The 12,118-nt window shown below is 41.2% G+C and overlaps 1 protein-coding gene across 1 annotated transcript in view; it reads left to right on the top strand.

The window, feature by feature from the left end:
- Positions 1–12,118, top strand: part of LOC122814129 (polycystin-1-like) — a 1,441,736-nt gene that overhangs the window by 1,406,869 nt on the left and 22,749 nt on the right.

Below are 12,118 nucleotides of genomic sequence, written 5' to 3'. Positions count from 1 at the left end.
CTTCAGAGACCAGGGAGTCAATGTGCCTCTTTTGTGAGGCGGCGGGGGAGCCTCTGGGGCCGTAGAGGACTGGCAGCAATGGTCATGGAGGAATTGGGGTGCCTCCTGTGGCTGTCCCAGGTCCGATGGTAGTTTGGTTCAGCACCCCAGGAGCGCACAGGGCGGAAGAGTACGGGGTAGACGACCCCCTACGACATCACCGCCAGGGGCCGGACTCACCCTCCTGGCCTAGAGGGCAGACCGACCCTGCCCTCGATCCGGAAGAGGGATTGCCCCGTGTAGCGCCAGCTGATGACTTGACAGTGCCTCCACCCAGACGGGCGCCAAGAGGAGCCCTTCCCGGATCTGCTAACTTGGGCCTCCAAGCAGGGGATCCGGCTGCGGGCTGAGGGTACCAGTCCGGTCTCCGGCGGCCGCTCATTCTGAGCACAAAGCCCTGCACAGCATAGGCCACGGGCGCAGCGGGCCGAGGCAGGTGGGAGGCCTGGCTTGAGCCAGCCAGAGCCGGGACACCCCGGCTGCATCTGGGCCCTCCGAGACCTCCTCACCATCCGTCCAGACTAGCATCCGGGCAAAGAGCCGACGACAGGCTGAGGCAAGGATCGCCTCGAGAAGCCTCGACCGGAGATCGGTGAGTGATCGGGGACCCGTGAGAAGCACACAGGTGACTGGGCGATCCACTCATCACCGACCCGGCTGCACTGATCGAGCTATTAAGGATCGCCGAACAGGCTCAGAGATCGACGCCCGGACCGGGTGCTTCTTGGTCGGATCCGGTGCATCTCTACTATCGCTCTGCAGCTCTGCCCGAAGCTGGCAGGAGGTGGTTGCTCAGAACAACTAGCTTCAAAAGGGAGTCTCGGCATTCAGATAGTAAAGCCGGTCCTGCAGGTAGGCCTGGTAAGAGCACAGCTTGGACTGGTCTCATCCAGCCCGAACCTCGTACAAAATGGAACAGATCAGCATCCGAAACCCAAGGGGGAGGTCACTGAAAAGCCACTCCTCCCTGAAGAGGCCTCTGCACTCGAGTCCGGAGAAAAGGATGGACTAGCTGTCTATGTCTCTAGAAGAACCCAGTTTGGGGAAGTAACTTAAACAAGAAAGCGCCCACACAGGTCTCAAGCCGGGAGGGCATGTGCCTGAGCCGAAAACACTCAGTCAACCCCTACTGGAGTTCTCCCTAAAACAGGAGGGTACAGGGAAAGAACAACTTTCAAGCGGGAGGGAAGATGAAGGGTGCAGGGGGGGGAACGAAAGGGGGAACAGCTGAGAGTTAAGGGAATCCACACGAGCGGGACACAGGAGGGTAAAGATCTGTAAAAGAGACGGTAAGATAGGGGCATTATTCCCCTGAGCCATGTGGAGGATCCAGTTGAAATGTGAGATCCAGATGTGAGAAGTTAACCCACAGAACATTAAAAAAATTCCAGTCCATGGGTTTAGGACTGATTGCTTTACAATAATTGGCCTGTATACTGTCACTGATAGGATGTGTGGTAAAATGAAGAAAGTCATTATTACTGTATCCTTGTCCCTCAACCTTAAAAGGGCGTGTGAAACAGTCAATCATACATTGTTGTTAGAGAGGCTATCTGCCTGGAGCCTTACTGAATAAATGGCATAAAATTTCTCATTTCATTAATGGCACCTTGAAGATTCATTCAGAATCTGCTGCTTCCTAGGAAGGGATCTATAGCGTGTGGATCCTCCCAAGGTTCAGTCATTAGACCTTTCCTATTTTCATTATTTATTAACTATCTGCACTTTTCTATTTTACCTGATGATTTTTGAGGTTTACCAACGTTTAACTGACGAACACAATGTCGACTGTCCATGTATCGACTGCAGTGCAGCAAATATGCAAAATACCGAACGCTAATGTATCGAACGGCAATCCCGCGTCCTCTTTTGGACCCATGTTAGCACTCGTTTTGGATGTAGAGTGGTCAAAAATGTTGCATTCGGTGTTCTTTGCGGCATTCCTGCCATTCGACATGCAAAATTTTGGGATTTCGAATAGAGCATTGGTGGGTTCGACTGCAGTATATTCGCTTAAACAGTGGTAAACTAATTTTTGATGATTGCCATGGTCAATCTCACCTAATATGTAGATTATAGAGTTTTACTGACACCATCCTTGTTTACTAAAAAATAACAGGAGGACTTACAAAAAAAAAAAGATTTTTTTTCCTTCTTTGTAATTGACAGCTTGCTAATAAACAGAATATTAATGCCAGTAAAGCTACAGTCACAGTTTTTGAAACCCCAAAATGTTTTTACTAATCTCCCTAGAATCATAATACAAGATTATCTTGAATTCAATTTGTGTGTTTGTGTGTGTGTGTGTGTGTGTGTGTGTGTGTGTGTGTGTGTGTGTGTGTGTGTGTGTGTCCCAAACACTAATTTGACTGATGAAAGGGTGAATGGTATCTCACTAAAAAAAGCAGTCCAAACAGTATTCTCACTAGAATGAATTTTCTTTTCTATGGAGACAGATCCCCACACCCCTTATATAGGTATCCTTTCCCAATAAAATCAGTTCTGATATTTCTGCATTCACGGCCAGCCTAAAGCATAGGTAATCTAGGTGGCTGACCAGAGTGCCATTTGGTCAGGTCGTATTTTCATTTTTTTTCTCACTTTGTAAAAGTGCCCTTCCCACGTGCCCATGTTGAGAGAAGTGATGTGCCCTGTAAGGACAGCACAGCATATTGCCTAGTTTCTGGTCTTTCTGCATGGTCCCATCCACTGTGATCTAGACAATGAATCACATAACCTTTGAGGCTGGATCACAGTGGGGTAAGACTAAACAGAAAACTTTTAAACCTTGAACATTGGAGGACAATGGCCATGGTGATACTGCCAACAAAACTGGGAGCATGTAGATGCTGACACCATGATAGTCTGCAAGAGAAGCCTGTGGCTTGGGTGTAGCCAAACACACTGGTTTGTAGCAGTGAAGTTTTTTTCTAATCCGGACAATATCTAATCAGATGTTATGTACAGCAGTGTTAGTAGGATATATCTCAGTTCTGTGTGGTTTTGCAGAATATCTGTGATTTTGCTTCATGTTTTTGATGTGTTCCTCCTAAAGTGTGTAATTTTTCAGACATCATTCAGGGATGTCATTGTCATCTTTGAGTTTCGGACTTCATATCCTTCAGAAAGTGCATTCTAATGTAAAATGTGTTATTCTAGCAGCTTGCTAAGTATATACAAGAAATATTCAAGGTTTTTCCCTGCTTTGGAGCTTTTGTTCCTCATTATTTTTTGGACTTGTCCCTAATTCTTGAATAAAGAGGCTGAGAGCTTTCGATCTAATTTGTATTTGTATGAAGCAAGTCAGAATACTTTATTACTATGTTGGCTTAGTACATGTGTGAAACAGTATTCAGATAAATTTACTGCAGCTATTTTTTTAATTATTTCAATACAATCAGATATCTGAGATGCACACAAAGTCCCTGTAATTCCTGGGTATGGGAGGACTGTGGGGACAAAAGTAATTGACTATGACCTACTGTCACTGGCTTAGGTTAAATAATCATGATGTTAAGCAAGTGGGAATATTTTATTGTGACTGACTACACTCTGTTTTTGGGAAACGGGTTTAGATAATGGCTAAATTAATTAATTAATTAATTAATTAATTAATTAATTATTTTTATTACAATTATTCATCTTAGGTGTCTGCTGTCAACAAAGTAGATGCATTTGCTGAGATTAGGGGCTGTCATTTACTTAACTTAAACAGTCATTATTCTGGCATTGTTAGACTAGTATATACTTGTTTGAAGCAAGTTTGAATACTTTATTGTGACCAATTTTGAAACAAAATTGTGCTACATTATTGTTGTTGATCACAGTCAGATATCCGAGGTGTGCACAGTCAACAAAGTGCCTATAACTGCTGGGTATAAAGCTATCTGCTCATGAATGTGACTGACCCTGCTTTTGTTTGCTCAGGTTAAACTGTCATTAGTCTAGCTTTGCAAGATTAATTTGCATTTGAAACTAATTTGGAATGCCTTGTAATGATGTTTTTTTCATGTAGTCAGGCATCTGAGCACTGCAGAGTCAATGACGTGACATTAATTGCCAGGTATGGAGGCTGTCTAGGGATGTCAGTGACCCTGCTATCATGATTACATTAAACAGACATCAATAGTGTGTATTTGTGAGAAGCAAGTTGAAATGCTTTGCTGTGGCTATATTTTTAATAACAATCAGACCATAAGATATGTAAACACAAAATGACTATGACTGATGGGTACAGAGGCCATCTGGTATTAAAAGTAATTTAACCCTGCTGTGGTTTTATCACAGTTATATAATCAATAACTTGGCTTTGTAGAAGCAATGACAAAGAATTGCACTGCATTTGCTTAGTCCAGTGTAAAATGATCATTGCTGTAGCTTATGCAGATTTGTAGGTTTATAGGTAAGTACTAGGCTAACTGCCCTGAAGAGCTATTTTAAGCTTAGCAAATAACCCAAAAATCAGAATCAAATTCTGTATCTTGTGTTTATGAGGTAAAGACCTTAACCATTATTCCAAACCCACCCCTAAAACATGAATGCTGTTCATAGATAATTACTAGGCTAGCTGCCCTCATAGGTCATATTAAACATAGCCAATTTCCCCATCAAAGGTGAGAATTGAACATTGTAACTTGTTTCTTTTAGGTAAACACCTTAACCATTATGCCATCACCTAACATGTGTACATGATTGCTACTGCAGTGGGGAGCATGTCATTTTCAACTGATGGTTTTTATATGAAACGATGGCTCTTGTCTCCATTGCTGTGCAACTTGGGAGAAGATGTATCTACAGATATAGATATACCTTCTTCACTGTTGTGCATCTTTGGATAAGATATGTATACACAGATAGATAGATAGATAGATAGATAGATAGATAGATATAGACATATAGGTACAGTACTCTACACCAAATGGACAAAATATCAGTGTCCATAACATTAATGTAAAAACAAATGTTTTTGCAAGGGAGCGAACTCCCCTTCCCACTCCCCACCCCCAAGTGTGGGGGTGTGCATCCCCTCACACCCCTTGCTAAATATCTAAAAAAATATATATATATATATATATAGAGAGAGAGAGAGAAAGAGAGAGAGATACTAATGGTAAGTTTGCATAATCCCCAGGAAAAGGGCATATTCCCCTACTCAGTGGTTATCAATTTCCCACACATCAGTCATCTGTTTCATTTGACCAAATGGTATTGACTAAACAGGTGTGGGCATTTTAACATTTATATACACATGTGAAGTGCAGCGGTTTTCTCCTATGCAAACAAATAGCCTACAAGGTTCTCCAAAATTGGCTTTAGCCATTTTCCTTCAATCTGTCAGCACTCGGTTAAAGGGCTGTCATTAGATCAACCAGAATTTATTCAGATATTTTAAGAAGTACAAAGTTACCCATAATTCTTTTCACTTTCCAACATAATCAGACATCAGCATTGCACATAAATAATAAGTGGTGGTTCTGATGGCCATGGCAGGTTGTGTGTGAAAGCAACCAATAACGTAACAGATTTGTGTGGCAAGTAGCACTGCCATCTCACAACACCTGGTTCTCTGGTTGAACTGCTGGTCTGCGGTACTTTCTTTTGGAATCTGCTTATCTTTCCTGTCCCAGTTTGGGTGTTATCAGTGCTCTGGTTGTCTCCACATCTCAAAGACATGCTGATTGTCCAGCTTACCTGTAGACAAGTATGTAATGTGTGTATCTGTGGGGGTGGGGTTATCTGGTGATAGACCTTGTTTTTCAGGTGCAGTATCAGAGTGTGTGTGTGTGTGTGTGTGTGTGTGTGTGTGTGTGTGTGTGTGTGTCTGTGTCTGAGTGTGCATGTGTTAAAACAACTGTGGGAACATGTCACCTTGGGTCAGACACATACTTTATATAAAATGTACTAATGTACTCCTACCTCATAAAGATCCCCTACTTAATTCAACCAGCCCTGATCAGATGTTGCTCATAAGGTTAACATAACCAGAGTTCTTCTGGCTAGCAGTAAAATAAAAAGAGTTAACAAGTTGTAAACTTTAAAAATGGGAATACAAATGGTTTGCAGTACAATTAGGCTCACAGAGTTTCTGGGGGCTGCTCCCAGACTCTATTCATATAATGGCATTTTGACACAGCTTTAAGATTGTAGACTTTATCCTCAACTTCTGCCTTAGGTCCCCTCTTGGCTAAAATCAGTCATTATCAGATGTGTGCGCAGAAGGACATCATAGCTTGTGTGGAGACCTTTGTAGACAGCATGGTCATTATTTGTTTAAGTTTAAACATAATCAACCATCAGAGGTATGTAGGTTGCTATAGAATGTCTGTGGCAGCAAAGTTTATAGGCTCAAGTTGGAAAACCTTACTGTGACTGCAATTTTTTTTTCACTTTTCTCTCAATGAAGACATCACACATACATACAGATGGCTATCTTTTGAGGGTAAGGGTAAGGGTAAGAAACATGCTGCAAATATATGGCAGACATCAAGTTGAAATGTTTTACTGTGGCTGTTTGTTCTACAAATGTTATCCCAGTCTAACATCTGGGAGCTACATAAACTGTGTGCCTTTTGAGGCATGGATAAAGAGGCATTGCATGCATATGTATGACAAACCCACTGTAAATGCGTTACTGTGGCCATTTTCTCTTTTACTTTCATCCCAATCTAAGACTGAATTGGGTACACTGAATAGAATCATAAGATCATAGGAAGTTAGTAGGCTAATGGCCCAAGGGTCCTTACAAGCCTAACCAAATTTACACTTGTTACCACGATCACCACCTATTGCCCTGGTCCAAGAGGGACACAGCTGGAACCCCCAGGGTGAATTTATGGTTACCCATACAATCATCCAGACTGCGTTTGAAGAGGGCCAATGAGGTACTCTGTTTGACGTGAAGTGGGAGTCTATTCCAAAGGTGTGGTAACCTGTGGGAGACAAATCTGTCTGTCCAGCAGGTTCTATTCTCACATACCAAGTTTAGGTCTGTAGAGTGAGTAACCTGTGTGCCATTTGACTTGTGAATGTGCAGCATTTCCAATAAAGCAGGCTGAGAGATCACCTTATATACAAGGCAGAGATCACCTCTGAGTACTCTGTATGAAACAGACTGAAGTGACAGTGATTTCAGCTGGTCCACATAGAATAGCTGCTGAAAACCTTGAATTTTCCTTGTGAGGAACCTTTGTGGTTTCTCCAATTGCTGCAGGTACTTTGAAAGGTACATACCAGAAGGGGAGTTGTACTCAATTATTGGCCTAATGAGTGAAGAGTACAGGGAGGTGACAACATCTCCTTTTCTTGAGGCAATGACCTTACTTATGAGATGAGCCATATAGAATGCCCTTCTTACCACTGTGGAAACATGGTGATCAAAGGCATGGTTGCTGTCGACCTGATTGCCCAGATCTCTCACCAATGAGCACATATGTAGGGTATTGCCATTGATGTGGTAATTTGCAGAAACATTGCTCTTAATGAAAGGGATGATAGATTATACATTTGTTTGCATTGAGTTTGAGGCCATGACTTGGTACCAGACATTTGTTTGCATGAGATGCCCTTGAAGTATATTCACATCGCTTGGAGATTCTATGACCACACACAGTTTGCAGTCATCAGCAAACTTTGTCAGCCACAGTCCCTTGGTTTTAGCTTGTACTTCAGCAAAACAGATTCTGAACAGTAGAGGTCCCAGGACCGATCTCTGTGGAATGTCACTGGTTACGTATCTGCTGTTGGAGCTGGATTCCTCTATTTTGACTGTATGGGTTCTATCAGTGAGTAGATCACAACTCACCTTATGATATAAGGTGACTATCTTTTTCTTGGAGGTTGGTGGTAGTAAGGCAAGCTCTATTCAAAGATAACTGATGTATCCTTGTATGCATTTGTCCACTCAGGTTATTGCAAACTACTATTGTGTCAGCTTTTAACATTAAGCTTTGGACATATTTCTTTACTGACTTACTCAAAATTTTTGTTCAGGCCATCAGAGAAACAAAATGTTGTAAAATAGCTCTAAAATGTACCTCAGTCCATCTAAAGCCCTATGGCTTCTGGGATTCTAGAGACTCTCAAGCCCTATTTTTAATTCAGTTGTTTCATCCACAGTTACTGTAACCCAATTCAGGCTTGCTCAGGTATGTTAAAAGGAAAAGGAAACAGGTGAAGAGTAAAATGTGATGTGTAAATGAATTTATTTCTTTTTTCAGGGCTTTTATTCAAGAAATCATTGAATCAATAGTCCATATGTAGTTACTAGTCATATGGTCAAGGAGACTATCGAGGAGCCTAGCCCAGTTTCCCAACTGCCCAGCGTAACTGTCTTGTTCATAGTGAAACAGTAGGCCAATTGAAACTAAAGAAATCAAACCTTGGACTACAAAAAACAGCTCATTGCCTTAATGCTATGCACTGACTAAGGTTGGAAAAACAGTTCTAAAGTGCATCTCAGAACATCTACAGCCTTATGGCTTCTTGGGGGACCCTAGTGGCCTCAGACCCCCAGCTTAATTCAATTATTTGTTTAACAGTTATTATACCACAAATGTTGCCATTTAAGATGTGTTGAAAGGACAGAGGAAAAATCTGAAGTGTAAGAAAAAAATGTGAAAATACAACAAAAACAAAGCAACCTGGATGATGTTGGGTTATCAGGCAGGGAGGGATGGGAGGACACACTTGATTGCATGTAGGAGGAAATGGCGGGCAGCAGGGGGCACAATTTAACTCTTTGTCTAGGGCTCCATTTCACATAAACCCAGTGCTGGCTTTTCTTAGGGAAAAGAGATAGAGAAATTATGCTCAGCCTTTCCACAAAGGTTGTCACTAGATGGGTTGCAAACTGGCTCAAGGACAGAACCCACATGGTTAGGAATTGCTGGAGCCATGTCAGACTCTAATCATGAAGGGATTCACATCTAGATCACCCAAAAGTACCTCAAAGAGGATCAAATGGCTCAAACAGATGCCATATGCTGCCTGGTTAAAAAAACAGCTCTCACTCAGTCAGTACCACCCCCTGCTCAGAGGTGATCTGTGTGTGATGTATAAAGCCATGTCCAACCAGACATTTGCCTCAGCCTGCTCAGAAAAATCCAATCCAAATCATCGAGCTCTCAAGAGACTTGAACTTGAACACGGAAATAAATAACACTGGCAATAGGGACAGATTCATAACCTCATTGACTCTCTTCAAGAGGAATCTTGATGAGTGGATGGGAGATATTAGGTTTACCCCGGGTATCACTTCTGTGTCACTGTTAGACAGAGGCACAGTAACCTCAAAAAAAAAAAAGGCATAGCAAAACTCATTTAAATGGGTGATAGCCTAGTATGAACCTATAAACCTATGAAAGAGAAGACTGATAGAAAAATGCTGACATCCACTTCTTGAGCACAAAACTAGTTGGTTGTGAACACATGATCAGAAACACCTAATCAGAATTCTTTATAATACATGGAGTTTGCTCATTATGTTTCAAAATTGAAAAAAATGTAAGCTTGGCATGCACTATTCTGACATCAGAAATATGCTTAACAAACTGTGTTCTGCGCCTTTAACAGCTGTTGTGTTCAGGTCTTCTGCGGCAGCACATACAGCAGCAACCACAGAATGGAATCTGAAGCATATTGACATCCTTAAAAGCTGTAAGACACCACACTGACACAAAAACCGGTTAGAATAAAGTGTGCAGTTGCTTCTAAATCTATTTATTGATCACAGGGACACCTCATTTCTGTCTGCTGCCTGTATGACATTGCTAAGTGTTTCTTTCACTTTTTTCTTTCTGTAAGTTGTAGTTCATCAAGGCAACTAAATCTCAATGTACTACAAAGAATTATGATTGGAAAACTGCTAATACTATAAAGAATTATAACTGGATCTGTGATCATAACTGTTTGTTAATGTGTTCTTTAACATAAGGTGAGTTTTTTTCAAAACATTTGTTGAACAAATAAACATTGTGGTTATGATCAGTGAAGCAATCCCCTGTGAAATACAGGAAGTTTTTGCTGCTCTGACCTATAACCAGTTAGAGAGAGAAATGTAGGAGCATGAAGTGCTTTACAGCTTTGAAAGCTGTAAGAAACTTAGCATCGAAACACAGACAGTGTTCAGATGTGAAGTGTACATCTGATCAGCAAACAGCTTTAAAGGTTGTTAGGCACTTTCCTCTATCATGCTTTTGTTTCTTTGTGTGTGTGTGTGTGTGTGTGTGTGTGTGTGTGTGTGTGTGTGTGTGGCATTGCAAAATGCATGACAGCTTTCACAACTGCTAAAAGCTTCAGATGCTCTTCTTTAGTAGCTACTGCATCTGCTACAATGTGAGACTACAGCAAAATGAATCTAAAAAATGTATAACATAACGGATTATAATCAGGCTCCCGATCATAACTAGGATGTTATGTGTTCAAGACACAGATGTCAAGAAGTTCACCTTCAGAGTGAAGTTCAGGTAAATCTTAATATCCATGCTGAGAACACATAACATTCCAACTTATGAGCAGAAGGACCCCATCGTAATTATTTATACAGCATAGAGCTTTACCTGCTAATATGTACTACAACAATTAATGAGAAAAAAAAACATTGTAGTATTGGTAAATATTTTACAGTTAGAAAGCCACAAAACACTAGCTGCTGCCACACAGACATACATAGTTTTCAGTTGTCCCTGATTTTGGCTGACAAATTATCTCCATCCATTCCAAACCCGCCCAAAGCTGGTAATTTTTTTTTTTTTTGGGGGGGGGGGTGGATCACTCAGTATTAATCCCAATACCATTTTCCTTGGTGATCAAAACTATCCAGCTATACACTAGGAAACCTCCACCACCACTAGTCCGTAATACAAACACCCTGGATCAATTAGTAAAAGTACCCAATAGGGGAAATAACATCTTGGATCTTGTCCTTACTAATATGGGAGCATCATGCACCACTGTTTGCATATCTTCATCACTTGGTAGGCTTGACCATAAAGCAGTCTCCTTCAAAGTAAAATTCAATCCATAGATCCCTTCTACCCAAGGTAGCTTTAGAAACTTCTATAAGACAAACTACCTGCTCCTAAGAGATAGATAGCAAGATTCAAATCCCCATAAAACACAGTTAACTCCACTGAATACACAGAAATGTACACCACCACACTATACTAGCATGTAAACAGCTGCAGAGATACAGCTGTACAATACAGACACAAGTGCAGGGCAAACCCCAGAAATAAACCCACATTGTGGAGTCATAATATCAACAAGCTACATAATAAACAGAAAATATTTTTTACCAAATGTAAGAAGAGCAATTCCCAGAATGTTAGAACCCCTGTCACTGAAATAAGCAAACTCAGCAGCTTAACAAAATCCATCAAAGCTAAGTTTAAAGTTAAAATAGCAACCCAAGCCAAAGACAGTCTCAAGGTACTTTTTAGTTATGTTTGTAATCCCAAAAGCACAATGCAGCAATGTGCTGAGCTAATTGTGAAAGATGTTACGTACACTTGCAGGTCAAAAACTTTAGCTGTAACTTTATTCCTCTCCATCCATCTGTCCTTCAAGATATACCTCAAACTGGCTCATCTCCAGCTATCACACAATGCTGAGTCCTAAAACTGCTATGAAAAACTAAAAATAATACATCAATAGGTCCAAGCAATATCCCTAGTTGCATCTTAAATAGCATGAAGCACAATTTCGCTATACCCCAAAACAACAAAATTCAGTCTCAGCTTCCATAAACATTTTGTACTAAGCAAATGGGGAAACGGCTACAGTAGTTATGCTGCATAAGGATGGACCTTCCACAGACCTAGGTAAAGTCTAACCAGCCTCATATGAAAGCCATGGAAAAATTGATCATGGAACTTATAAATCTGGACATAGGTAACATCCAAACACTAGACCCATCTCAGTTTGGATTCATCAAAGGCAGGTTGTGCTTACTTGCCTAACCTGGTGAATTTTTTTTTGAACAGGTCACCAAAGAAATGGATGAAGGCAAAATGGTACATATTGCATACCTTGACCTGGCCAGAGCTTTTGACAAAATTATCAACTCAGGAGACCTCCACGA

This window comes from Protopterus annectens, chromosome 10.part0 (assembly GCF_019279795.1).
Source record: "Protopterus annectens isolate FY-2018-M chromosome 10.part0, PAN1.0, whole genome shotgun sequence".
Taxonomy (NCBI): Eukaryota; Metazoa; Chordata; order Ceratodontiformes; family Protopteridae; genus Protopterus; species Protopterus annectens.
Note: the sequence above shows the minus strand (reverse complement) of the source record. Positions and strands in the feature narration are given on the sequence as shown.